Source organism: Leptopilina heterotoma, unplaced genomic scaffold, assembly GCF_015476425.1.
Source record: "Leptopilina heterotoma isolate Lh14 unplaced genomic scaffold, ASM1547642v1 Lhet_17, whole genome shotgun sequence".
Classification (NCBI taxonomy): domain Eukaryota; kingdom Metazoa; phylum Arthropoda; class Insecta; order Hymenoptera; family Figitidae; genus Leptopilina; species Leptopilina heterotoma.
Window position 1 is genome coordinate 2,143,884 of NW_025110886.1, and position 27,903 is coordinate 2,171,786.

The 27,903-nt window shown below is 29.4% G+C and overlaps 1 protein-coding gene across 1 annotated transcript in view; it reads left to right on the plus strand.

Annotated features, from left to right (window-relative positions):
* Positions 1–2,065: 2,065 nt before the first annotated feature.
* The window catches only part of LOC122499571 (muscarinic acetylcholine receptor gar-2), a 197,535-nt gene continuing 171,697 nt past the window's right edge, over positions 2,066–27,903 (plus strand). The window contains exons 1-2 of the mRNA XM_043608011.1: positions 2,066–2,093; positions 2,686–2,840. The gene's annotated coding sequence lies outside the window, so the exon portion shown is untranslated. The remainder of the gene's footprint in view (positions 2,094–2,685; positions 2,841–27,903) is intronic.

The following is a 27,903-nucleotide window of genomic DNA, read 5'->3' on the forward strand; positions in this document are numbered from 1 at the left end:
AAAGGTAGTCCTAAGAATTGTGCCAGTAAAACAAAAAAGACGTTTATTATTTACTTAATAAATATTAAAATACAATTACCAGTGGAATTCTCATTCAAGATTAGTAATTTTAAACTTAAAATTCTATTTGTTTGTCAATTACTTTAATATTTTATTTATTTTAATTTTTAAAATTTATTTTACAATTTAAATTTGTCTATTTCGATAATAATTTAAATAGGTGTTATTCCTTTTGGTTGTATTATAATTTACACAGAAAAAATCAGACTGACTTTTGTTACAACTCATTTGGAAATCGGTCTCGAAATGAGTAATCGTAACTTCAAGTGACTCAAAATGAAAAAATGTCAGGTTCTATTTTTTTGTATGTTGACAACAACTGTAGAAAATGTCTGTTGCATTGCGCCATTATTTTTTTTGTGTTTCGCATATTCCGTATTATATGGTTACCATCTTTGTCAATCAATTCACAAGTGTCTAACCTAAAAATTTGTTTTTCATTTCTCATAAATGCAATAAATCGACTCCAAGTATTAACGTTTTGACAAGTGCAACGTTTTTATTTATTATAAACAATTATTTTAATTCATATTTTTATGAATTATTCCCAGTTATTCCAATTAATGTTATTGAGTCAAAACGCGTCAACCGTGATTAAATTTTTTTTAGATTTTTGGAAAAGTAAAAACATTTATGAAAGTCAGTAGTTCACAACGATCCAAAAAAACACTTTTAACCGTTTTTCGAAATTTTAAATTTTTATACCTTTTTTATAATAACAAATTTTTGCATCATTTGAGAAAAAAATTAATAACTCAAAACTGTTTTGCTAGAAACTAATGGGTATTTTTTTGGTAGTTAGTGAATATACACTCTTTTAAATAAATTTAATTGTGAAAAAAATAGTGGATAATGGAGAAAATAGTGGATTCACTTGCTATATGAACCGACTCAATACAAATAAAATAAATAATAATTGTCATTCACCTTGGGTTATATCCCTTTTTCACACTTGAAATAGTTGATTTATTTAGAATTTTAATTTACTTCGATTCTATGAGCAAAATTGAATAAAGTTTTAATTTTTAAAATTAACAAATTTTACATATACTAACAAGGTGAAGTCCGTAAATTAACTACTATCTATAAACTGTCTCATCGATATAGTTTATTACTATATGAACATGGCTTATAAGGATATTAGATAAACTTACGGTTTGCTTTTGATACCACTTAAGGATCCAGATTTTGAGGAGGAACAAAGATTTCTCGATATCCCTTCGACATTATAAGTGTTATTACCTTTTGGAGCTGCTACAAAATTGAGAGAGCGACGCTATCATTTTTTTGCGAAAAATCATTATTTTGCAATAAAATTGGTATAAATTTTAAGGATTTTTTTATAAACAAACTTGAACTCCAGAATCGAAAAGAGCGTAAAATTTAAAGTCAGAAATGTGCAGTTTTATTAAAAAAATTTGTTTATATAAAACAATAGCTATATAAATATAAAACAATAGTCTAGGTAAATTTTCCGTCCTGGCGGTCGTTACTGGGTCTTTTAATATCTTAAAAATGTTTTTAACGAAGTTTAAAAGAAACATTTTGAACAATGTTGCTCTTATAAATAAACTAAGTAATTGTTTTAAAAAATATTGCTAGCAAATATTGTTGATTCTGTTTATTCGAAATATTTCATTTTCTATTATACAAGAGTAGTAGAATAACGTAACTTTGAAAATTATTGGATTATATGTATTGCTATTCTGCCTCTGAAGAACAGGTGGTTTGACGTTTATCGCCGCAACTATACATGTACCTACACATATCTGGAGATTCGCAACAATAAAGCACACATCAATTTGGTGCAATTTTTTTACATCAATCTTGTTAGTAATTTATGTTAATAGGTTAATAAGCCTAATATTTAAAGTCAATAGAAATTCTATAAATTATAATACGAAAGTTTCATAAAGCCAATAAACATTTTGCGCTTGCGTCACCTGTAAGAGGAACAACCATCACGGCAGCGCGACGTTGACGGCGCTCACTTCAATCTTCGCCGCGTGTCCGTCGATGGATTCAGACCGAAAGTGAGTACAAAATAAAGGCAAGCATGTCGGAAACACATAGCTGCTAAAACTTTTTTAAACAATTCGTCAGTTAAGTCGTATATTATTTTCTATTACTCCATCATTGATTTATGAGTGTCGTTCTTTTTCTGTATTTGTTTAAATTAACCTACCCTTTCTTACAAGTAATAAGATGCAAAAGAATCGGTCGAAGTACCATATAATTTGTTACGTTAATCCTAATCAGAAGCTCAAGAGATTCTTCTTATCGATTTTAAAAGTCTCTCAAACTTATTTCTTCGTTTAATTTAACAATTTTTATTTAACGTCTCTAATGCAAAATGTGATGTCCCTTATAATTCAATTTCTCATTTTTATACCAACCTTAAAAATGTTGTGAATGCTTTTTTAGTTTTAAATAAAAATATTAAAATTTAGTATAAGTGAAGTATTTCGGTTAATCTTATAAAATTTTGTAACAAAATCCTTAATATTTAAAATTTATTCTGTATTTTGAATTTTGGAATTTTTTTTCCTTAATAGTTAATTCAAAAGAGTTTCAAATTTTATAACTTTTGAAATTATCAAGTTTTCCTTCTTATAACGTTTTTAGTTATCAAAAAAGTGACAAACTTTCAAGTTGATGTTTGAATTCGTGAGAATAACGAAAATAAGTGCTAATTCGCCTGCAAAAAATATTGGAGCTATACAGTTTGTAGTTCAACTGGCCTACTTCATCAAGTTCGAAAGCTACACTTCACATAGAAGGTAAATACTATTTTTAATTAAAAGACTGCATCACGTTAATAAAAAAATTAAATTTCAATTTAATTTAAACAAAAATTACGATTAATTTTGATCTCCATTGCTCTTAATGTGTCTACTCAGATTTTAATATTAATCCACTATTAACAACATATATTTATTTAAAACACTAAAATAGACGATAATATAAATTATTCAGATTCATTTTATTTTAGAATCTTAAAAATTAATATTACTCTGCATATAGTAAAAGAGATATTGAAGAACTTTATACTACATTAAAAAAATATTTTTTTAAGGCAACATTGTGAGACGACTAGAAATTACTGGTTAAAAAATACTGGTAAATTTTTATTTAACGTAATCAATTTTACTCTTAAAATTTACTGACAAATTTCCAATTTTATACTTAAATAGAAATTGGTCTATAATCTGAACTTTGTAACAGGTACGTGAATGTACTTTCATACTTATAATGCTATTTATAAGAGCCGATATTACTTTAAGGATTTAACTTTACATCTCCCTATCACTATTAAGTTCAATTCTATGTTATCCAATTTCTTCTATCAGAAAGAAATTACATGGAAATTTACATTTTTTACAATTTCAAATTATTTAAATTAAATAAAATACCTTTAGTATAATTATTCTGGCAGAAGAGTCAGTGACTCTATTACCTGAACGGCACATTCAAAAATCGCGCCATTGCCATGTATACTCACTGATACCAGAAGACTTACGAATTGTCATTTTTAAGTGTAAAATTATAAAACTTGAACGCTTTGACGACAAATTGTCCTTAAATTTTGTAGGCCTATTGCAGTCATTGATACCTCAAATCTGACACAACAATTCTCGAATATATCCACTTTGTTATTTTACATTTTTTCAAAATTTGAAAAATTTATGTTTTGACAAACAATGTATATGTCGTAGGCAACTAGAAGAATCCGGCATTAAGCTTAATTCCTAGGCAATAAGCTTACTGCCGGCAATTAGACGAATACACGACGAAATCGTTCAGATTTGTCTATTTGCCTAGGCAGTAAGCTTATTGCCCGATGTAGATTCGGCAATTAGACGAATCACATTAGAATCCATTTGCAGTGCACAAACGTCCTATAAAAAATTAATTAAAAACAATAATAATAATAATAATAAATCATTCTGGACAGAATTAAATATTTCTTGGGTAAAAAAATATTTCTTGAGTCTAATAAACATTTCTTGGATCAATTAAATAATTCTGGACAGAATTAAATATTTCTTGAGTAAAAAAAATATCTCCTGAGTCAAATAAATAATTTTTTTACTTTTGCATAAAGAAAAATATTTCTCGACTAAAATAAATTTTGTTCAAGTCTATCAAACAATTTTTGACTAAAATATTCCTTTAGTGAAATAAATATTTATTGAGTCAAATAGAGATTGTTTGATTTAAATAAATATTTCTTGACTCAAATAAATGCTTCTTGACTCTTATAAATATTTGTTATCATTGAGAAATATTTCTTGAGTCTAATAAATATTTTTTGACTCAAAAAGAAATAATTCTTGGATGAAAAAAAATATTTCTTAGGAAAATATAAATTATTTATTTGACTCAGGAAATATTTTTTTTACTCAAAAAATATTTAATTCTGTCCAGAATTATTTAATTGATCCAAGAAATGTTTATTAGACTCAAGAAATATTTTTTTTACCCAAGAAATATTTAATTCTGTCCAGAATGATTTATTTCAGTTAAGAAATGTTTATTTGACTCAAGCAATATTTATTTTAGTCGAGAATTATTTATATGAGTCAAGGAATATTATTATCATTATTATTGTTTTTAATTAATTTTTTATAGGACGTTTGTGCACTGCAAATGGATTCTAATGTGATTCGTCTAATTGCCGAATCTTCATCGGGCATTAAGCTTACTGCCTAGGCAAATAGACAAATCTGAACGATTTTGTCGTGTATTCGTCTAATTGCCGGCAGTAAGCTTATTGCCTAGGAATTAAGCTTAATGCCGGATTCTTCTAGTTGCCTACGACATATATAACACTGGTTTACAGTGAAACTGACAATCGAAAAAAAGATTTTTTTTTTATTAGTAGAGATTTTTTGAGTAAAAAAACCATAGTCTCAATTTTTTCCCCTCGTACAGTTTTGCATTTTCGAGATTATAGTCGATTGAAGATCAAATTTCATGAAAACTTTGATGATTTTGAAACACTTAAGTAACTTATGTTAATATCTTTCACATCAAATTGTTTAGGTTTTAAATTTTATATTGATAGTCTATTTTATTACAAAACTTTAAATTCAAGTCAGTTTTTAAAATTTCAAAATGGCGGATCCATTATGGCGGAAGGATTTTTTAAAAATCGATCGATTTCGCCTCACATTTAGTTCATTTTTATCAAGCATGAAAACAAATCAATTAATGTATATAAAGCATACAATATACCAACTAACACGAGAAAAAATTCTATTTTTCGCATTATATTCTAAGAACCTATAAGTTTAAAAATTCTATATGATTAATTTATTTCTCAATGAATATAAGGTATAAAAAAATTTAATATAATAAAAAATAAATAAACGTTTGAACTTGTGTGGTTTCTGCCCAAATTGAAATAAAGATCATAGAAAATGTATTGAATTAAATCAAGCATCAAAATTTTATTAACCATTGTGTTCATACCCAGGTACCACGACTATACGTTTGGAAATATTATAATTTTGTCTTTTTGTGACAAACACTCGTTTGTTCTCAAGAGACCTGAGCTGTGGTTTTCTTTTTAAGTTCACTCCTCCTGGTACAATACCCCTTTTTAGCACCCAACAGTAGTCAGCCATCATATTTACGTCCCATTTGCCTTGATAGCGGCGCTCCATTTTTTTAATATCTTGATGAAACCGTTTTCCTTGTTCCTCGCTACATTCTTCTAAATTATTAAGAAAGTATCTTAGATGTGAATATAGAAAATCCATCTTCAAACTCATCAAGCACAGTAATTTTTGAAAGTTTGAAATCATATAATTTAATATTAGCTCCCAATTCTCGCTCTTATGATTATCAAGAAATTTTCTAATAACTTAAAATTAAGCTATGCATTTTTTCATTTTTACTCATTACAGTGATAAATTTCTCATCTTTTAACATTTTGCAAATTTGTGGCCTATCAAAAATTCCTTCTTTTAGTTTCGCATCAGAGATCTCTGAAAATTTTTGTTCTAAGGTACTCGAAAAATATCGCTTCTTTTTTCTAAGGACATAGAAACTAGTTTATCAAATTCAACCCTAGTTTTATATATAAAAGTAGAGGAATTACCTTTGAGGGTTGAACTGGAGGTTTTTGAAGATATTTTTGAACCTGGTGTAAAAGATGTTCTTTTGGGGCATTTTTTTGTACGTAATGATTTTTTTGATCTCTACTGTAACACAAAATAAAAACAGGGTCTTTTTGTAAAACCTGCTTGTTGTCCTAGCATAATACTTATAATCGTAAAGTCTTCACAAATTTGACAATTGTGTTCTTTATATTTAATTTTGCCCAAAACTAATTTTTGTTAGTTCTGTTGAATGGGCTATGGGAATTAAAACAAAAACATTAGTGTCATGAAGTTGTACTCCCTCTAGACTTCTTTTAGAAGGATCAATGAATAATCTCCTATTTTGATCTTCAGATACATACATTTAATTTCAATTCATTCATTAGTCCTCCAATGTCACCAATGACGGTTCATCATCTTTTGCATAATATTTCCGAGGTTCCTTTTCTATGTCACTCTAAAAATATAAAAAAAACCGCTGCCAAGTTGTATATTTTTTAAATAATTTTGGTGCTCATTTAATGAACACTTTGCTTCCTCATAGAGATAAAAATAATAGAAATATATGATTTGTTTTTCTTTCAACCATGAGTCCCACAAAATTTCTGCATGCTTGCCTTGACGATTCAATTTTTTTTTTAATTTTACAAAGAAAAAACATTATAGACACTATTAAAATAACAAATTAAAAAAATTAAATAGAAACAGTTTTTAATTAGTTTAAATTTTATTAATTAGTATCAGCACATTCACAATAAATTAAAGAATATACTTGCCACTATATTTATTGTTAGTTATAATTGTGAATATATACATCATTTTAAAAGCCAGAGTTTTGCAAATGTGTCAGTAATTTGTAAGGAAATGGCACAATTATTTTACACTAATTATTATTTAATTGAAAAATTCCATATTCCTCCTTAGAATTTCTGTAGAGATTCCATGGAATTCGACTACAAAAATGGTTTTGAAAAATTGTCAAGACCAGCGTCGTTTTTCAAGACACACATTTTTTCTGACTCGAAAATAAATTTTAGGAAATATCTGATTATCTAGGTGTTTCGAAAAAAGCTCTTTTTTAATAAAAAAGCTCAAATTTGATGATGGAAAGCTCAAATTTGATATTCGACTCCAAAAATTGTGGAAATTAATTTACAAGACTAGTATTGTTTTACAAGAAACAAATTTTTTCTGTATCGAAAATAAATTCTAAAAAAGTTCTGAGTGTTTCGGAAAAGCTTTTCTTTAATAAAAAAGCACCAATTTGATAAAGTGAAACCCAAATTTGATATTCGACTCCAAAAATTGTGAAAATAAATTTATAAGACTAGCGTCGTTTTTCAAGATACAAATGTTTTCTGACTTGGAAATAAATTCTAAAAAATATTTGATTATCTAGATGTTTCGGAAAAAGCTCTTTTTTAATAAAAAAGCTCCAATTTGATGTTAAACTTAAAAATTGGGAAAATTAATTTACAAGACCAGCGTCGGTTTTTAAGTCACAATTTTTTTTTTTGAATCGGCTATAAAAGTTCTGAGTACCTCTGTATTTCAGAATAAGTTGTACTTTAATAAAAAAGCACAAATTTAATTTTAAAAAAGCTCAAAAACCTTGTATTTAATTAAAAAAGCTCCGATTTGATGAAAGAAAGTTCAAATTTGATATTCGACTACAAAAATTGCAAAAATAAATTTACAAGGCTAGCGTTGTTTTTCAAGAAACAAATTTTTTCTAAATCGAAAATAAATTCTAATAAAGTCCTGAGTATTTTCGTGTTTCCGAAAAGCTTTTCTTTAATAAAAAATGCACCAACTTTATAAAAAGCCCAAATTTGATATTCGACGCCATAAATTGTTTAAAAAAATCGTCAAGACTAATTTTCAAGTCACCATTTTTGTTATCGGAAATAAATTCTATAAAAGTTCAGAATACCTCAGTGTTTCGGAACAAGTTCTTCTTTTATAAAGAAAGATTAAATTTGTTGATAAAAAGCTGGTCAAAAAGACCAGCGTCTTTTTGACAGATACAATTGTTATGAGTCGGAAATAAATTCTATAAAAGTTCTAAGTACCTCTGTGTTTCTAAAAAAGCTCTCTTTTAATAAAAGAAGCTCCAAATTAATGAAAAAAAGACTAAATTTTTTTTAGATTCGACTCCAAAAATTGTTTAAAAAATAGTCAAGACTAGTGTCGTTTTTCAAGATACAAATTTTTTCTGAATCGAAATAATTTCTAAAATAGTTTTGAGCCCCTCCGTGATTCGGAAAAGCTATTCTTTAATATAAAAAGCTCCAATTTAATGAAATAAGCACAAATTTGATATTCAACTCCAAAAATAATTGTAGAAATAAATGTAGAAGACCAGCGTTGTTTTTCTAAATATGAATGTTTTCTGAATCGGAAATAAATTCTAAAAAAGTTCTGAATATCTTCATGTTTCGGCTTATTATTAGACTCTAATCATAATAGAAATGTTAAAATATTATTAAAATAAAAAACTTCCAGAATTTCCATGGAATTTTCAGGGGGTACTTTTATGGAATTTTTCGATGTGGGTTAAGGACAAACGATTTTAGCATTTTGAGTTTTTTCAAGCACTGGATCAAAATTATTCTGTTAACACGATCATTATAAAAACATAGACTCTCAGATATAGAACATAATTTTTTTTTGATAATTAAATTGTAAGGAATAACAATTTTTATTGATAGATAAAGCTCTGATTTCTAAAGTGCGGACAAGGGACACAACTCTCATTTTGCCCCTAATTTTTCTGTAAAATTTCTTCAGAGAATTTCTAGTGACAAAAAATATTAGGTAATTTAAGTAGAATGAGTGATTTAGAAAATTAATTGACTTAAAGAACATTTATATACACAGGTTTACAAATTAAAAACTTTTTTTTGCCAATCGAACAAAACAATCTTTTTTCGAATAGTAGGTGTTTTTTGAGTAAGAAAATCATAGTTTAAATTTTTTTCCCTCGTGCAGTTTTTCTGTAGCTTCAAATTTTGCATTTTCGAGGTGCGACGCCACTTAAACTTACCTGTAGGAAAATTAGCTTGTCAAAATATAATAAATGAGGTATCATTGGAAAGGTTATTAAATTACCTTTCGATCCATAGGTCACAGAATAAAATTCAACAAAAATTGAGAGAGTTACAGTCGATTAAAGATGAAATTTCATGACAATTTTGATGATTTTTAGACATTTGAGTAACTTCTACTATTTTTTTCTACATCAAACAGGAAAGAATGTTTAGGTTTTAATTTTTTTATTGATAGACTATATCATTACACAAATTTTGAGCCCTTGTGGACCTCGATTGGATTAAAAATGACAATTCTACACTAAATTTAGTGAACGAAACTACATTCTTCATTTTTAGTATCCCTTAAACATTTGCAGCAAAAATTGAAGTAATAAAATTTAGTTAAGCTCTAAAGTTACTAAAATCACTAATAAAGGATTTCTGAAATCGTAGATTTCGAATCCAATGTTAGTTTTCTAAATTTCAAAATGGCGGATCCAATATGGCGGACAAGTTTTTAAAAATCGATTAAATTCGTCTTAAATTCGTTACTCGGGGGTTTTCGGGGTCGCTGATTACGAATCTGATGTCGGATTTCGAAAATTGAAAAGGATGGATTCATAATGGTGAACGAGTTTTTTAAAATCCATCGAATTCGCACCTATTGGATTCGCCATTTTTAATTTTTGAAATCCGACATCAGATTCGTAATCAGCGACCCCGAAAACCCCCGAGTAACGAATTTAAGACGAATTTAATCGATTTTTAAAAACTTGTCCGCCATATTGGATCCGCAATTCTGAAATTTAGAAAACTAACATTGGATTCGAAATCTACGATTTCAGAAATCCTTTATTAGTGATTTTAGTAACTTTAGAGCTTAACTAAATTTTATTACTTCAATTTTTGCTGCAAATGTTTAAGGGATACTAAAAATGAAATTTGAAGCTACAGAAAAACTGCACGAGGGAAAAAAATTTAAACTATGATTTTCTTACTCAAAAAACACCTACTATTCGAAAAAAAATTGTTTTGTTCGATTGACAATTTCACTGTAAACCAGTGCTATATAGCATATATAATACCAGACTTTCGGACAGGACATGAAAAGGAGATTTTAATTTTAATCACCGGTATATTGTTTATACTAAGTAAAAATCTGTCAATGTTTAATTAACAAAATATTTTTTGGTTATATAAGTCTTAAGAGAGAGTATAAGGGTGTTTTTCTTATTTAATCGCATAAATCTAGATTGTATGTCGAGAACATAGAACTATACTTATCGTTCCTGCTGAACTATAATTTTTACCATGTTTAACTTTTGTCAATTATTATCGTACCCTAGACAAGAAAAGTGATCGATTATGATGATATTAATGTGATAATATTGACGTCGTCGTTTCAGATTAAATAAATAGGGGATTAAACACGAGACGAGTAGATAGAAGTAAGGGGCCATTGATAAACTGCAAAAGCCTATAAGGGAGGAGGATGGTCTAGCTATTTCTTGCAATCAACAGCAAAAATGGCGTTAATGTATGTAACATTTCTTATGAGAAGGGTTAAAATTTACAAAAAAATTTTTTTTTGGAAATTTTGGAAATGGCCCTTAAGATGAATTTTTTCCTAACATAAATAAAATTAGTGTTTCATTTCAGAATCTCTTTATTCATAAAAGAGAAAAAAAAGAAATTTCGTACTCATTTGTTTTCCATTTATAGTTTTTACAAGATGCTGGTATTTTTCGATCCTTTCCCGGCGAATTCTCTTTCGAATGCATCACTAAATAAAATACCCATAAAAGAGAATATCCATATCTTTTCTCTTAAAGTAAAAGATTTCTTTAAATTCATTTTTCCTTTTATTCTATGCAACCCACTTGACAGACCATGTGTTTTTTCTATGAAATACAGTAATACAATAACAAAAATCATGTTACCGAAAAGCTATACGTAAATTAGATATATATGCAACAAAAAATAGTCTAAACACATAAAGTGTTGTTTTACAGTGCAGTATTGACTCAATATTATCATGCAATAATACTTCAATATTAAAGTGTAATATTACTTTTCAGCGGAGATTTTTATATCAAAGTAAGACCACTATAATATTAAAGGTAACATTACAAAAGTCCAATGTAGCATTACAGTGATATTAAGATAATTTTACGTATTGCTTGGAATGCCATGGAAAACGCAACCTTAAACATTTGACCCTCGCCAGATCTCAAAATTGTTTTAATAAATTATTAATCTGTTGTTTAAATTTTTTAATGTAATAAATGTACCAAAACTAAGATTTATAATAAATAATAAAATTTCTTTAAGCGTTATTTGTTTAAAAACAATTAAACTTTGATTGTTGTGCAACTTGCTATTGGATCTAAAACCACACGGCATCACGCAAGCCAGGCCTAGTAAACTGTAAAAAGTGAACTAACTATCGATTTCCGATTAATCTTATTCACGAAACAGTAAAAAAGTTTATAATTTTAAAATAGAGGATATAATATGTCTGACATTTAAAAAACATCTAGCATGTCAAAATAGGGTATTGTAACTTATTGTTACAAAGGTATAAAAATATTACATAACATAATATTAATATTAAAATATTATCAATAACGCATAACATAATATTACTTAATTATGTAATTCGGTGTAGTGTATACTATATTTGAAAATATTTAAAATAACGGGAATGTAGTTTTTTCTTTTGGTGTCAGTAGATATTTAACAGTAACTATATTCTATTAACATTCCTAATTTTCTTTAAAAATGAAACAAAAATTAAATTAAAAAAAACATTCTTAAGGGCATTTGAACCATTTATGACGTCAGTTTTAAAACACATGCTTTGTACAGACTGTGACATCATAATGGTTCAAATGGCCTTAATGGAAATAAAAGAAATAAAAGTTACTCAGTGTTCTTTAAAACTTTTATATTACTTTTTATTTTTTAATTATAGTTGTTTTACAATTCTCTAATTTTATTTAGAAGTAAAAAATCTGCATAATTTCGATTTGTCAAAAAACATACCAGAAATTACGCAACATTGCTGCAATGTTGTCATACAAGGTTAGTTTATAAGTCCCGAGTCGAACTTTTAGACCTGCTTACCTCCTTGTAAGTATAATTTAACCCTAACCTGCACCTAAGAAACCCTTGGTGTTCTTTTCCTCCTGCGTAAGTTCTATTTAACTCTGACAACTCCTTTTTAAGTCCTAATTGAACCTTAATCCCTGTATTGATTCAATTACATTCTTACAATAGCAAATGTTACGCGCGGAACAAGATATTCAACTTATTATTGTTATGCAAATTACAAAATTTTTTATTTTGAAAATTTCAATTCATTTTATAAATAGTAAAATTCTTTGCAGGAATTCAATTATTTTAATTGAATTCCTTGAATGAATTCAAATATTTTTAAATATTTTCATAAATTGCAATTGAGGGGCTGGATGCTATAATGTGTTACGCGCCATGTTAAGTGAATGGCGCGTAACACATTATAGCATCCAGCCCCTCAATTATTTCCTAAAACTTTAATAAAATCTTCGAAATAATTCAACTATTTTGATAAATAATAAAATTCTTTGTAGAAATTAAATAATTTTTAATCCAATTTAAATAAAATTAAACAAAAGAATTTAATTATTTTCAAAAATTTCCGAAAAATTCAATTTCAACAAGAATAATAAAATTCTTTTAAGAAATTCAATTATTTTCGAAATAACTTTAATTGAATTTCACGAAAAAATGTCATGATTTTTAAATATTTCTATAAAATTCTTCATAACAATTTAATTATTTCTTAAAATTTTAATAAATTCTTTGAAACATTTTAATTATTTTTATAAATAGTAAAATTCATCGCATATGGTCAATTATTTTCAATACAATTTTAATAAAATTCTTCTTCATAAAATTCAATTGCTTTCGAAATTTTCAATTAAAATTATTAAAGAAACTCAATTAATTTAAAAAAAATTAAAAGAAATTCTTCAAAAGAATTTAATTAGGATTTTAAAAATATTAATGAAATTCTTTGCGAGAATTTAGTTTTCTTTTTAAATAAAGGAATTCTTTGAAGGAATTCTATTATTATCAAACTTTTTGATAAAATTCTTTGCAACTATTCGAAGATTGTCAATACACATTAAATTTAAAATTAAAATTATTTGAAAAGAATAATTATAAAAAAGTTTAGAAACAAAAAAGCAAACAACAACTATCATTTTTATTATTTATTTATAAATATTATTTTTAACTTAAATGTTTTGACATTTTTTTTTAATTATAAAAATATTAATTTATGAATAATGGGTTATTATTATATTATTAATATTGTTAATATTATTATTTAACAATTTATTTATTTGATGTAGTGTATTAATGTCAATAAATGCTTTATTGAATCACCAAAATCAATAACTCAACAAGTCACTGAAAATAAAGCGTCTGTGTTCAGTTAGGTTCCGTAGCATAGTGGTTAGGGCGTTAGTTTCGTAGTCCGTAGTTCGTAGGTCGTATAGGTTCAAGTCTCGCGTGCGTTAGATTATATTTATTTCGTAGGTTCTCGGCTATTTCTCGATTTCTCGCGCGGTTGGTAGACACTCTGTTAAATGTATTAGTAGAAACTAGAACCCGTCGAAAACTGGTACGACAGCTAGTAACTTAAAAAAGAGTATTTTCATAAAATAAGTCAATTTTTGTAGCCATCTGTAGATTTATTTATGGTTAAAGTCAAGTAAATTTCAATTTGATGAGAAAAGATAAACCGAGAAAAATTTTGACAAAGCCAGGAATTTTGTTAAACAAAAATAGACACCTCCCAATGGGAAATTTACAACTGTCGGAGTACTGCGCCAGCACTGGCAGTACTGGCAGCTACGCTGACAGACAGCACTGGCATAACTCTGGGATGATAACGCTGTCTAACGCTGGCGAAGTACTGCCTGCCAGTGCTGCCAGACAGCGCTGGCGCAGCACTGGACCAGTGCTGGCTGAGAATATTGCCGCAATAAATGCCGTATTGTTAAATGTTAAATGATATTAATAAATAGTTATTATTCATAAAATATTTCTCTTCTTAAAGAAATTGTATTAAAGATGGAGACTAACAATGAATATAGTAAATGAAGTAGAACAAAATTGTTTATAACATTTAAAAATTAAATAATAAACAATTACAGTAAGTGTGCATTAGATTTTCATATTTTAGTACCTAACGATTGGAATCTAGAAATATCGCAAACCTATGAAAATAAACAAAATTGCTGACGAGGGGAATCGAACCTACGACCTACGGACTAACAGACTAACGCTCTAACCACTATGCTAACGACACATGTGTACAGTAAATTATTAATATCTCAGTATCATTCAGACATACAATTATTGAGTCAAAGATGAGAAAAAAATAGGGATACGTTAGAAGTAATAAATTGAAATAAAATAAATTAAACTAAATTTTTAAAAATTAAATTAAATTACTTTACTTATTGCATTTAACATTTTACGTAATTCTTAAATTACGTGGTAATTTTTTAATAATTTTTTATTCATAGTAAGAAGTATAATAGTATTTTAATAGGAACCAAATTATTATTAAGATTAAAGTTTAAATTTTGTTTATAATTTTAATTTGTTTAAATAATTTATTATTTACAAAATTAGACAATTGTGTTAAATTGTTATTACTAAATTTAATAAGAATAAAAAATGAACAACTGAAAAGTAAAATATTAATTTTTTTCAATAAATTTATATTTATAAACATTCATAAACTTTTTTTATAATTTTTTTCAAGTTTATGTCAAAAAAGCAATGTTGTCAAAGAGCGTTGTGAACAATTTTTCTATACTCAGCCAGCACTTGCCGCCGTGCCTTGTCCAAGCTTTGGCGAAACAAAAATTCTGTGCTGCGCCAGCACTAATTGTCGAGGCTCGGCTAGACTACGCCGAACAATCGTCTGAGTACTAAGCCAGTGGTGAACATCGGCACTACACTGGCATTTCCCATTGGGATTTTGGTAGATCTCTCGACGCGCGCTTGCTGCTCTTCCTTTCCTTCGTGCGGCCTAGTTTATAGAAGGTCGTCGAATTGATGATTCATTGTTGTTCTTTTTACACTATTCAAAATATTACTTTTCTTTCCCGGATTTGTTATGATTTATTTTTATTATTTTATTTATTATTTATTTTTTTATTTAGGAAGATACAATCAATAATAGTTTTCTTAAACACAATAAATGTAATATGATAAGATTTGTAATATGATTACATAAAATAATTAAATATTACAATTTTTTATAATAGAAAATTTTTACTTTTATAAAATTATGCGTTATAAACTAAAAGCATTGGTTATGTGGCGATGTTTATTCGTGTATCTTAAAAAACAATTTGAGAAACATTTTCACCAAAATTCCGTCCTCCTTTACATACACGGAAAGAAAAAGTCCGTCAACCATTAATGGATTAGTATATTACTTTGAGACGGGACTCTTTTTCCGTTGATGGTTACTTAACTTTACTTAACGATTGAACACGAGTCATGGATTGATTAGAAGGCCAGTATGTGACCAATTTTTTTAGATTTAACCACTTGAGCGGCAGGGCGTCAGAATTGGCGTCAGCGTGCAAGTGACAGAAGCGGCAAAAATGCGAAAAAGGCGTCAAAATTTGACTACTATTTTCTCATTCTGTAAGGAGATTTATAATATCACAACAAAGTATTTTTCTTTCTTAAAGTGAAAGAACAGACCTGTAAGCAAAAAAAATGTTTTTTAAAATATTTAAATAAGTTTTCAAGGATCAAAGCTAACAATATTTAATAGTTTGATATTAGTGGCGTTTCAATTTCTACCACAAAAAGTCCAATTTTTCTTCACGAAATCGAAATATTTAAAAAAGCATTTTTTTGTTTAAAGATCTGCTCATTTACTTTAAAAAAGAAAAATACTTTGTTGTGATATTATAAATCTCCTTACAGAATGAGAAAATAGTAGTCAAATTTTGACGCCTTTTACGCATTTTTGCCGCTTCTGTCACTTGCACGCTGACGCCAATTCTGACGCACTGCCGCTCAAGTGGTTAATGCTGAATTGTTATCAATGGCTGTTTGAATGTTTACGAATCATTAGTGAAAGTTTGTGAAACGTTAGTTGACTCGTATTCTAAATCGGCGCTCTTCACTAGCGCATTGTTGCGCAGTGTACCGATGCGCATTTCTTCCGGTTTCTCTATAGTCCATGTGTTTTTGCTGTCTGCTATACATATCCCTATATACTATTATGTGTAATGTGAATATTTAACTTAACTAATAATTTGCAGTTGAATTGCGTCTAGAAATTGACCTCGATGAAAATATATTTTCTTTTATATTTCTCGCTAATTAAAAAGTAGTTATTAGTGCAAAATCATTTCTCACAAGTTGTGAAAAATTCTGTTATTTGGTATATAAGAACAGTTCGCTTCTAAACTTAAAGTGTTATAAGTGTGCGTTTCTACGTGTAGTTATTATAAGTGCGAAAATGTGTTGGTCTAAAGCGTCTAAGAGTGTAAATAAAATATCGGAACTGTGCAACGAAAAAAATGTGTTCATTCTGTACCAAATAGTGTCTAAAATTAGGGATAATTCTGAAAGAAGTTGAATTTTTTGAATGCTTTTGATAGTCATAGAAAATTTAATAGACAGTTTTCTAAATTTTAGTGAACGAGTTTTATATATTGATGACAGTTTTCTAAATTTTAGCAAGCAACTCGTCACTGATTGTGACTCAAAGTATGTTATGCATTCAATGATTTTGTGTCCCGTCTCAAAGTAATATACTAGTCTATTAATGATTGACGGACTTTTTCTTTCCGTGTACACAATATTCCAGCTACTCAAAGTGCCAATACGCCATAGTGATAATTTTAAAATTTAATATCTTTTAAGTAAGAGTCTGGGTATTACATATGAGTCATTGTGTCACCTTATTAAAAAATGAATTTATGTCCTTCTTCAGTTGTTTTTTTAATTATTCTAATTCTTATGTGCCTTTAGTTTCTCACAATTCATACTCCTATTCAAATTCTGTCTGTTGTTCTTCGCTTTACAAAATGCCTACACAATGGGAACATGAGGTTTGAATGAACTCTTACAAGTAGAACAGGATAAAATTCTTTTTGAGGTAGTAAAGCACATAACTTAATAAAACCTCCATGTTTATATTAATCAGTAAAATATTTACTTTTCAATTTTTTATTCTACCACAACAATAAAAATTTCAAGATGAAATATAAAGAATTTCATTTGAAAACTATATCTGTTTTTCTATTTTCATTTTGAGTTGCGCACGATACTCCTTATATTGAGATTCGAGTGTACCAAAATAAATATTATCGGTTTAATACTTATTATAAAACAAGCTTTTAATGAGAGCAAATAGTTAACAGTATAAAAAACAGAAATGAAAGATAAATAAGAAATTTCTGCAACATTAAACATTAAATTATTTTTAATTAGGATAATCGAAAGTATGTCGGAAAAATATAACTTTACTAGTAACTCATAGTTTTTTTTCCATTGGCGAGAAAAAGTAGCAATAAAAAGAAGATGGAAGTCAACAAGATTTTCCCGCAGATGCGCGAATTCAGTTACCGCTTTGAGTTTACTCAGCGGAGGTTTAATAATTAACACCTAGGTTGGAACCGCATTTAACCCATCTAGAACATTATTATCAAGGAAATCGACAAACCACGCCAATACGTGACATGATCGATTAAATAATAATTTTCAGATATTCATCAAGTAAAATGGACTTAAAATATTCTAAAAGATTTACGTTTAATTCAGTGTTTTAATATTACTAGTTTTTTACATTCAAATTAAATTTTGTTAATGAAGAGTAATAATTTATTTCTATCATTTATGTTATGATATGAAAATTGAAGGTTAATTTCAATATAGGTACAATAATAAACTAAGGAAGTAAGTATTTAAATTATTTGCTTTGATTCATTTATCAAATATGAAAAAAAATTTGTTTAAAGTGTATTGAAATTATTTATAATTATTAACTTTTTCAATATAAAAGAAAAATGTAATTTGATTTTCTAATTAGAAGGATATTACTTTTGGGAAATCGCTAGTTTAATAGACATACATATCTGAAGTAATTTCAAAAGCCTTAAGAGTCCTTGGTTTCATAATTAGAAATGCATCAATGTTTCGTAATATTAATATACTAAGCATTATTTACTTCTCCTTGGTGAGATCGCTGCTGGAGTATGCCTTTGTAATATGGGTACCGTTTTATGATTTTAATATGATTAGAATTGAAAGAATTCAAAACAGATTTCTTCGTTTTGTACTCGGAAAAAATTGCAGCACATCAGATCGCTTGCTGGGTGTAAAATCATGATATCTCGGATTAGCGTTGAAAAACATGATACCTCGGATTTATTTTGAAAAACATGACATATCGTCTTAGGTTCGAAGAACCCAGGTGCGATTTTTTGGTTGGCCCATAGATGGGCCAACTTCAACAGCCAAAGGTAAAAAATTATTAAAAAACTACATTATTTAAACAATTAACACGTTATTATTAGCGGGAACATTAGATATAACCTTTACACCTATTATTATTAAACACAATCTCATACATACATTTTCGAAAATATCTATCGCTCGCTGGGATCGAACCCCTAACCTAACGCACCGAAGACTTATACACTGACCACTACGCTACGCTCACATGGGAGTGCATAACGCAAAATGTATATTTAAGCTGCAACAGTCGGGCCAACCGTGGCCCAGAGTTCGGCCAACCAAGAAAGTTTAAGTCATTTAAACCGCATTTGACAAAGTTTTGCCAACCGTTGGGCCAACCGTGGCCCAGAGTTCGGCAGACCAAGAAAGTTTAAGTCAATGAAACTGCGTTTCTAGAGTTTTGCCAACCGTTGGGCCAACCGTGGCCCAGAGTTCGGACAACCAAGAAAGTTTAAGTCAATTAAACTGTGTTTTACAAAGTTTTGCCCACCGTCGGGCCAACCGTGGCCCAAAGTTCGGCCAACCAAGAAAGTTTAAGTCAATTAAACTGCGTTTCACATAGTTTTGCCAACCGTCGGGCCAACCGTGGCCCAGAGTTCGGCCAACCAAAATAATGTAAGTCAATTAAACTGTGTTTCACATAGTTTTGCCAACCGTTGGGCCAACCGTGGCCCAGAGTTCGGCCAACCAAGAAAGTTTAAGTCAATTAAACTGCGTTTCACATAGTTTTGCCAACAGTCGGGCCAACCGTGGCCCAGAGTTCGGCCAACCAAAATAATGTAAGTCAATTAAACTGTGTTTCACATAGTTTTGCCAACCGTTGGGCCAACCGTGGCCCAGAGTTCGGCCAACCGAAACTGAAAGTCTTTTAAACTACGTTTGGATAAGTTGTGCCAACCTTTGTCGCCAAAGTTGGCCCGACGGTTGGTTAAACTCTGCATTTAATGGTTGGCTTGCAAAGTCGGGCCAACTGTGGGCACAAGTACTTGCCAAAGTTGGGCAAACTCTGGCAACCAAAACTTTGCTTGCCAAAGTTAGGCCAACCTTGGGCCAACCTTCAAACTCTGGCGAACAACCTAAATTCGCACCTGGGAACATGACACGTCGGAAACAAAAATTTTTTGTTGAAATTTTGGTTGGTACCACTGACCGCGAAATTTAAAATGATTTGTTATATTACATTTTTAAAAGATATATGATAAGAGATTAAAATAATAAAAGTAAAATCTTGCACTTTACTCAAATAATTTTAAATATTTCACGACATGAAATTTGTTTTAAATCGCTATATTAAAGAACCAGTTGATACTAGTAGAAATTGAACATGGATCTACTGGTGTCTACTGGTTTTAACTTCGAAATCCTATTTATGTAACTGAAACGAATATGCAATATAAAATAAAAATGGATTTATTCTGGATTGTATTCTTCAATTTTTGTTTCGACTTGTTTTAACATGGATTTCTAATCTTATAATTTCTACTTGCATTTCCAAGTTCGCACATACTACAAGTATCAGCTTGCAATTCCAAATGCAAAAATTAAGTTTAAGTATCTACTTGGTTAAATTTGGATTCTCGAATACTACCTTCTACTTGTCATGTCAAATTAAAAATCTTCAAGCTAAGTTTAATTTTAATCGGGCATGAATTCTATTTGGAATTTCAAGTTTAAATTTAAAGAGTTTGATTTATAGCGAATTGGAAGTCACAGAATTGTTATTTTCGACAACTGTTATTTTGTAAATTGTCATTTTTGCAAATTTCCATTTTTACAAAATATTTATTTTTGTTAACTGTTATTTTTGCAAACTTGCTTTCTTCGCATTAAAAGTTTAACGAATTGATAGATGCTTCTGCTAATTGTTACTTTTTGCAAAATAGTTTTGATGCGAATTGTTATTTTTGCTAATTGTTGTTTCGCAAATTTGCATTTCTCGAATTGATATATATTTATGAATTGTTACTGTTGGTATAAAAAATTATTTAACCTAATTCTCCTTCGACCTGACATATTATGAAGCGAAATCATTTGTTTCATATAAGTTTCAAATGTTTGGGACACATTTTTAATTTAGCGGTCAGTGGTACCAACCAAAATTTGGATAAAAAATTTTTGTTTTCGATGTGTCATGTTCTTCAAACCAAACGACGATATGTCATGTTTTTCAAATCAAAATCGAGGTATCATGTTTTTCAACGCAAATCCCCAGTGTGCACGTACTATAACTGTTCTAGACCAAAAAAAGAACAGTGTTCTAGAATAAGTGTTACAATTTTATTATAGAACAGTTCTAGAGCTTTGTTTTAAATTTGTTCTGGAACAGTTGTTCTGTATCTGTTCTATAACAGACATGTAACATTTGTTCTAAATTAGTTATAGAATTTTGAAGTAACATTGTTCCTACAGTGTTCTAGAACACTGATACAAAAATTTAATATAACTGTTCTTTCACTATAAACTTGTGTTTATTTTCACTACACGGAAAGATGTTATTATTAAATTTTATAAAAGTATTTTACAAGTGTAAGACAAAATGCGACAAAGAAAAATTTTGCTATCAACAAAACTAACACAGTAAATCTTAATTTAAGATCGGTCTTAAATTCAGCACTGTCTGCTATAATGTTAAAGGATACAAAAATGTTGTATCTTAATTTAAGGCTGCTTTCCTGCTTTAAAATAAGACTTTCTTTTTACTGTGAAACTTTAACAAAACGTACCTATATAAAATTTAGTAAAGTTATATTAAAATTTGTTAAAAGTTTTCGATATTTGATATAACTTTACTAAATATAGTATAATTTTTATTAAAGTTTAATACTTCTAATATAATAACTAATATAATAACTTTCTTTCCGTGTAGAGTGCAGCCGCGTTTTTGCATGAATTACAAAAAATCTTTTGAATTTAGATACTTGGAAAGACTCGTATCGATGATTCGTGAAAAATTAAATAATTTTTCACTGTCAGCTTGCATAAATTTTCAAGATTTTTAAAGACATTATTCACCAACAATAACATCAAATATTTAATTAATTTATTATCAATTATTAATTAATAGGTATATCATAAAAATACAATAATACATTATTATTATTAACTAATTAATTAAAATTTGTTATTATTTGTAGCATAATTAGCACGGACAGAGCTCTAAACAAAAATTGCTTTGATGGATTTAAACGTTCTAGGGCTTAAAAGATTTCTACGTTTATGTACTTTAAGATGCCGATGGGCGTTTTTTGCAAAATTCCATTTCCGATGCCAATAGAACTGTCAAAAGTTAAAAGGTCCAAAAATCTCAAAATACTTTTATGAATTAAAAGCAAAAAACGAGGTAAATTATTCTGTAACTTATTCTTTATCAGTTTTTAGGGTTCCCGAATATAAATCTAAAGTTTTTTTTTAAAAATCCAAAATGGCGAATTCAATATGGCGGAAAAAATTCAAAATTGATCAGATTCGATTAAAACTTGTTACTTGGGGGTTTTTAGGGTCGCTGATTACGAATCTGAAGTCACTTTTTAAAAATTCAAAATGGCGGATCCAATATGGCGGAGAAAATTTTTAAATTTGATCCGATTCCCTTAAAACGTGTTACTCGGGGGCTTTTGGGGTCGCAGATTATGAATATGAAGTTACTTTGTAGAAATTCAAAAAATGTCGGATCAAATTTTTTAATTTGATCAGATTTAATTAAAAAGTGTTACTCGGTGGTTTTTAGCGTATCTGATTATGAATTTGAAGTCTCAAACACAAAGTAACTTCATATTCATAATCTGCGACCCCAAAAGCCCCCGAGTAACACGTTTTAAGGGAATCGGATCAAATTTGAAAATTTTTTCCGCCATATTGGATCCGCCATTTTGAATTTTTAAAAAGTGACTTCAGATTCGTAATCAGCGACCCTAAAAACCCCCGAGTAACAAGTTTTAATCGAATCTGATCAAATTTGAATTTTGTCCGCCATATTGAATTCGCCATTTTGGATTTTTAAAAAAAACTTTAGATTTATATTCGGGAACCCTAAAAACTGATAAAGAATGAGCTACAGAATAATTTACCTCGTTTTTTGCTTTTAATTCATAAAAGTATTTTGAGATTTTTGGACCTTTTGACAGTTCTATTGGCATCGGAAATGGAATTTTGCAAAAAACGCCCATCGGCATCTTAAAGTACATGAACGTAGAAATCTTTTAAGCCCTAAAACGTTTAAATCCATCAAAGCAATTTTTGTTTAGAGCTCTGTCCGTGTTGACGTGGAATGTCCCATATATGTATATATATATATATATATATATATATATATATATATATATATATATATATATATATGGGTCATTCCAGGCCAAATCGGAAATTATTTTGCTTTTGCATCTCAAAAATAATGTATATTAAAAACTACGTGTGAAAACAAAACTTCTCATTATAAAAACGTCCAATTTGATCAATTTTTGACCGAGTTATAAGCATTTAAAAAAAATTTACGTAAAAAACGTCATTTTTCATAAATCTGTATCTCCTGAACCGCTTTATGAAAAAATTTGAAAAAATTCAAGGTAGCTCATTTCAAAGAGTACTAAAAGAAAAAAATGTTTAAAAAAAATTTGAGATGCAAAAGCAAAATAATTTCCGACTTGGCCTGGAATGCCCCATATATAGTTATTTTTTTATTAAGTATGTTACATTTCAATTTATAATTTTAGCACTGCACATAACGGTCCCACAATTCAAAAGGAAGTTGTTATATGTTTGTTCTAAAACAATGTTCTAGTTTTGTTCTAGAATTGTTACAGACTTTGGTTCCTATTTTGTGCCTCCAGGGGGACGACATTTTGACCTGCCTGTTCCTCACTAGTTATAGAACTTGTTCTTTTTGTTCTGGAATAGTTATAGAATTATTCTGTAACTTTGCACACTGGGTCCTAGGTATCATGATTTTACACCCAGCAAGCGAGATGTACACGTTGTGAAAAATTTTCTTGTACATTCATTTTGCACGTCTGAGATGCCTTTTTGAGACATCAGACGTACAAAATGTACGCCTGATGTCTCAAAAAGGCACCTCAGACGTGCAAAATGAAATGTTCTGCTGTTGACACTGTCCTTGGCGCATCTGATGTCCCCAAATTTTTTCCGTGTAGAGAGACAATTTAATATACAATTTGATAGATACGCCCATGACTATAGTAGAGGAGAACGGAGTGAGGCAGCCAATTGCTTCTTATTTCTGCATAATTTTATCAAATCGTGCGCTATTGAGAATGTAGACTGCTTATGGTAGTTTACTGTAGTTGCTAACAGATGGGCATTATTGCTGCAGCAGTTTAGCAATTACAGTATCATTTATGAAAACAGACTTTCTGGATGTAACTTTTCTAAGAATTATTTTGGTGATTTTCGTTAAATAGAGTGAATGAAATTCTTGTAAAGTGATTTTCAATGCAGAATTTAGTGCTGAAGATGATGGTGTTAATGGAGTTGTGATATTTTTAATATTACGGTTTTTGTGAATGTTTTCTAAAAAAAGTACTCGTCGGGTTAGGCAGCAAACGCTAAATTTTTCGTCTTTTTGTGTTGATTTTATTGGTTCTTCTAAATGTTTTCTCTTTTTTTCCTACTCCAATACATTTTAAACCTAACATGGAATTTTCACTTTAAGTTATGATTTTTTAACTATTAAAATAGTTGGCCGCCTCACCCCACGTTTTTGCAAATATGCCAAAATGTGGTCCTTTGGGAAAAGGGTTGTAGAAATTTTTAAGTGCAACCTACGTCAAAATGTTCTATGGCGATTTTTTTAGCCAAAAAGACAAGGTTTCTAACGCGATATTAAAATTGAAAAAACCTATTTAAATAAGTGCCTCGCAAACCAAAATGTGCCGTCTTGGCTGCCTCGCCCCGTTCTCCTCTACATTAAGATTATCAATTAACACTCCACTAATTGCATCCAGATTTCTATTTATTGATTTGACTTTTTCATATAAGATTATAAATGATATAAATAATTGTCCAAATTTACTATCATTATTTAATATGTATATCCCTATAAGGGCAACTAGAAATTATAAACTGTTTATGGAGACCTTTTATCGAACAATCCGAAAAGGTCTTACCTAACTATTCTTGCCTTATCTTCCCTTACTGTGTACAAAAAGGCTTGTCACGTAAACTTGTTAAATAAATAAATAAATGTAGATCTTTTTCATTTACAACGTAATAAAATTAATATAATAATTTATTCATTTTTTTAAATGTAAAAGGCAAGAATATTATTTTTAAAAGAACTCAAATGTTGACAAATTACAACGAAACACAATAACTTTTCAGATATTTGTTCGGCATTTTCGTCATCTTTGACAATCTTTAGCATTCTTGCAAATAGAACCGATGATCGAGAGCGCACTTTCCTCATTCAATTTGGATCCATCCATTAATACAGCTAATAAATATTAAAATTTAGGACATGAATTTTTCATTTGTAACTTAATCCTTTGCAGCATAGTGACACTCCTGAGTGTCACCTTTTTTTCTCCACTATTTCATTTGTTTCAATGGCAAAAAGCATACTAGTATGTTTCAGGGAATATTCCTTACTATGACAACGAAGAAAAATAGTACATTGTACAACTAGTGGCGAAAGTGTGATTTTTCGAGAGTGAAGTTTGCGGCTCGAGCGTAGCGAGAGCAGCAATCACTCTCGAAAAATCATTCTTTCACCACGAGTTGTGCACTACGTTTTCTCCAACGCCTTGCGAGGAAAGGTTTCTTCGTGAGTTTCGTATAATTTTAATTTAAAATGTTCTTATGTTTAATATAATAAAAGACGAATGTTTTGAGTGGGGAAGAAGTTAGATACAAAATAAATCTCGGTCAAAGAAGAAGAAAAAAGAATAAATTCATGATTTACTTTCGCCACGCCAAATTTACTTTCGCCACGCTAAAAATTACTTTCGCCACGCTGAATTTACTTTCGCCACGCCAAATTTTACTTTCGCCACGCTCTTCAGAGCAGTTGAGAAAAGTTCTACTTTCGCCACACTTTTCTACCAAGAAAAGTACTCCTTTCAGAGCAAGTGTTGGAGAAAAAAATTTTTTGTTGATAAAATAATTGTTAGGATATATAAATAAACTTAAAAATGCAGTTTTTTTTACAATAAATGTAATTATGTCTAACCAACAATATGAAATACTTTGAGGATCATATCTAGACAGTTTTTGGGGTCGCTGATTACGAATCTGGGGTCAATTTTAAAAAATTCAAAATGTCGGATCCAATATGGCGGACTTATTTTTTAAAATTGCTCAAGTTTACTTGAAACTTGTTACTCAAGGGTTTTTGCGGGCGCTGATTACACAGCCCCACAAAAAAAAAGTGTCGTGCGCGGCAGACCAGACTGGTCATTTCCTATGTAATTCGACGCGCTGAACACGAATCCGAAGTCCGTTTTGCTCCATCGCGTCAGGATTTTTTTCTAACCTCAAAAAATCTGTCGGATTTTGAGAGGTAGGCTATTTTTTCTTAAATTAATGGATTTACTTCAAACTTGGTAACTAGGGGTTTTTTGGGTCGCTGATTACGAATCTGAAGTTAGATTTTTAAAACTCGAAATGGAAATTCTTATATACATAAGTAAGGTATTCACGTCCTTTTATGGTAGCGCACTCTTTTGTCCTCAAAGGATCTGTGTAATGGTTTTCGTTTCAAATTGGTGCATCCAGGTACAATATCCCTTTTCAGCATCCAACAGTAGTCGGACATCATATTTACATCCCATATTCCTTGATAACGACGCTCAAATTCTTTAAGATCTTGATGGAATCGTTCTCCTTATTCTTCACTGTAATCTCCCAAATTTTCAGGGAATCGATCCCGATGCGAGTCTAAGTAATGCATCTTTATGCTCATTAAGCATCCTAACTTACCAAAATTTTTAATCATATCACTAACTATTTGCTCCCAATTTTCAGTCTTGTGATTACCCAGAAAATTTTCGACAACTGCTTTGAAACTAAGCCATGCGGCTTTCTCCTTTTTATTCATCTTGGTGATAAATTGCTCATCTTTTAACAATTTGCGAATTTGTGGTCCGTCAAAAACCCCTTCTTTTAGTTTCGCATCAGATTTTTCTGGAAACTTTTGTTCCAGGTATTTAAAACAGTTTCCTTCTTTATCTAAGGCTATGACAAATTGTTTCATTCCTCCTAGTTTCGTGTGTAAGAATGGAATTATCACGTTTGAAGGGTCGATTAGAGGATTTTCTATTATATTTTTTGAACCTGGTTTGAAAGAATTTCTTTTTGGCCATTGTTTTTTAATGTAGTGATTTGCTCGATCTCTACTGTCCCACAAACACAGGAAACATGGTGTTTTTGTAAAACCTGATTGTTGTCCAAGTAGTATGCTTAAAATCTTAAAATCTTCACAAATTTGCCAGTTGTGTTCTGGGTATCTAATTTTATCCAAAACTAGTTTCATATATTCATAGTTTTCTTTCATTTCCGTTGAATGCGCTATTGGAATTGGAGCATAAATATTAGTATTATGTAGTAGTACTACTTTTAAACTTCTTTTCGAAGAGTCAATAAATAGTCTCCAATTTTCATCTTTGTATATATTTGTTTTTAATTTATTCATGAGTCCGACAACATCTGAGCAATATACCAACGACGGATTTTCATCTTTTGTAAAATATTGTCGGAATTCTTTTTCTCTGTCTCGATAAAAGATAAAAAGATAAAAAAAAAAAAAAAAGATAAAAGATAAAAGATTTATCTGTTGTGCCTTTTGATAACAAGTTTTTCTTCTTCAACACTGATGCTAGGTGTTCTGCACAATCCTTCGGCAATTTTAAATCTCTAATGAGATTGCTAAGTTCTTCTTGGTTAAACGTTTGTCGAATCTTTATCTCCTGTTCATCATGCGGAAGGTAATAGTCGTCCTCATCATCGGTTCTCATGTCTTTATTTTCAAAATCTAGAACATCTTCAGTTGAACTGTCAATTTCCAAGGTTTGGGAGAAGAAGGTGGATTGCATGAAATTTCTGGTTTTTTACAGTGGGGACATTAGCATACAATATGTTCTTTTTATTCTTGTTATTATATCCTTGCACATTGGTGTTGCAAAAATAACAATCTTTTTGATTTAATG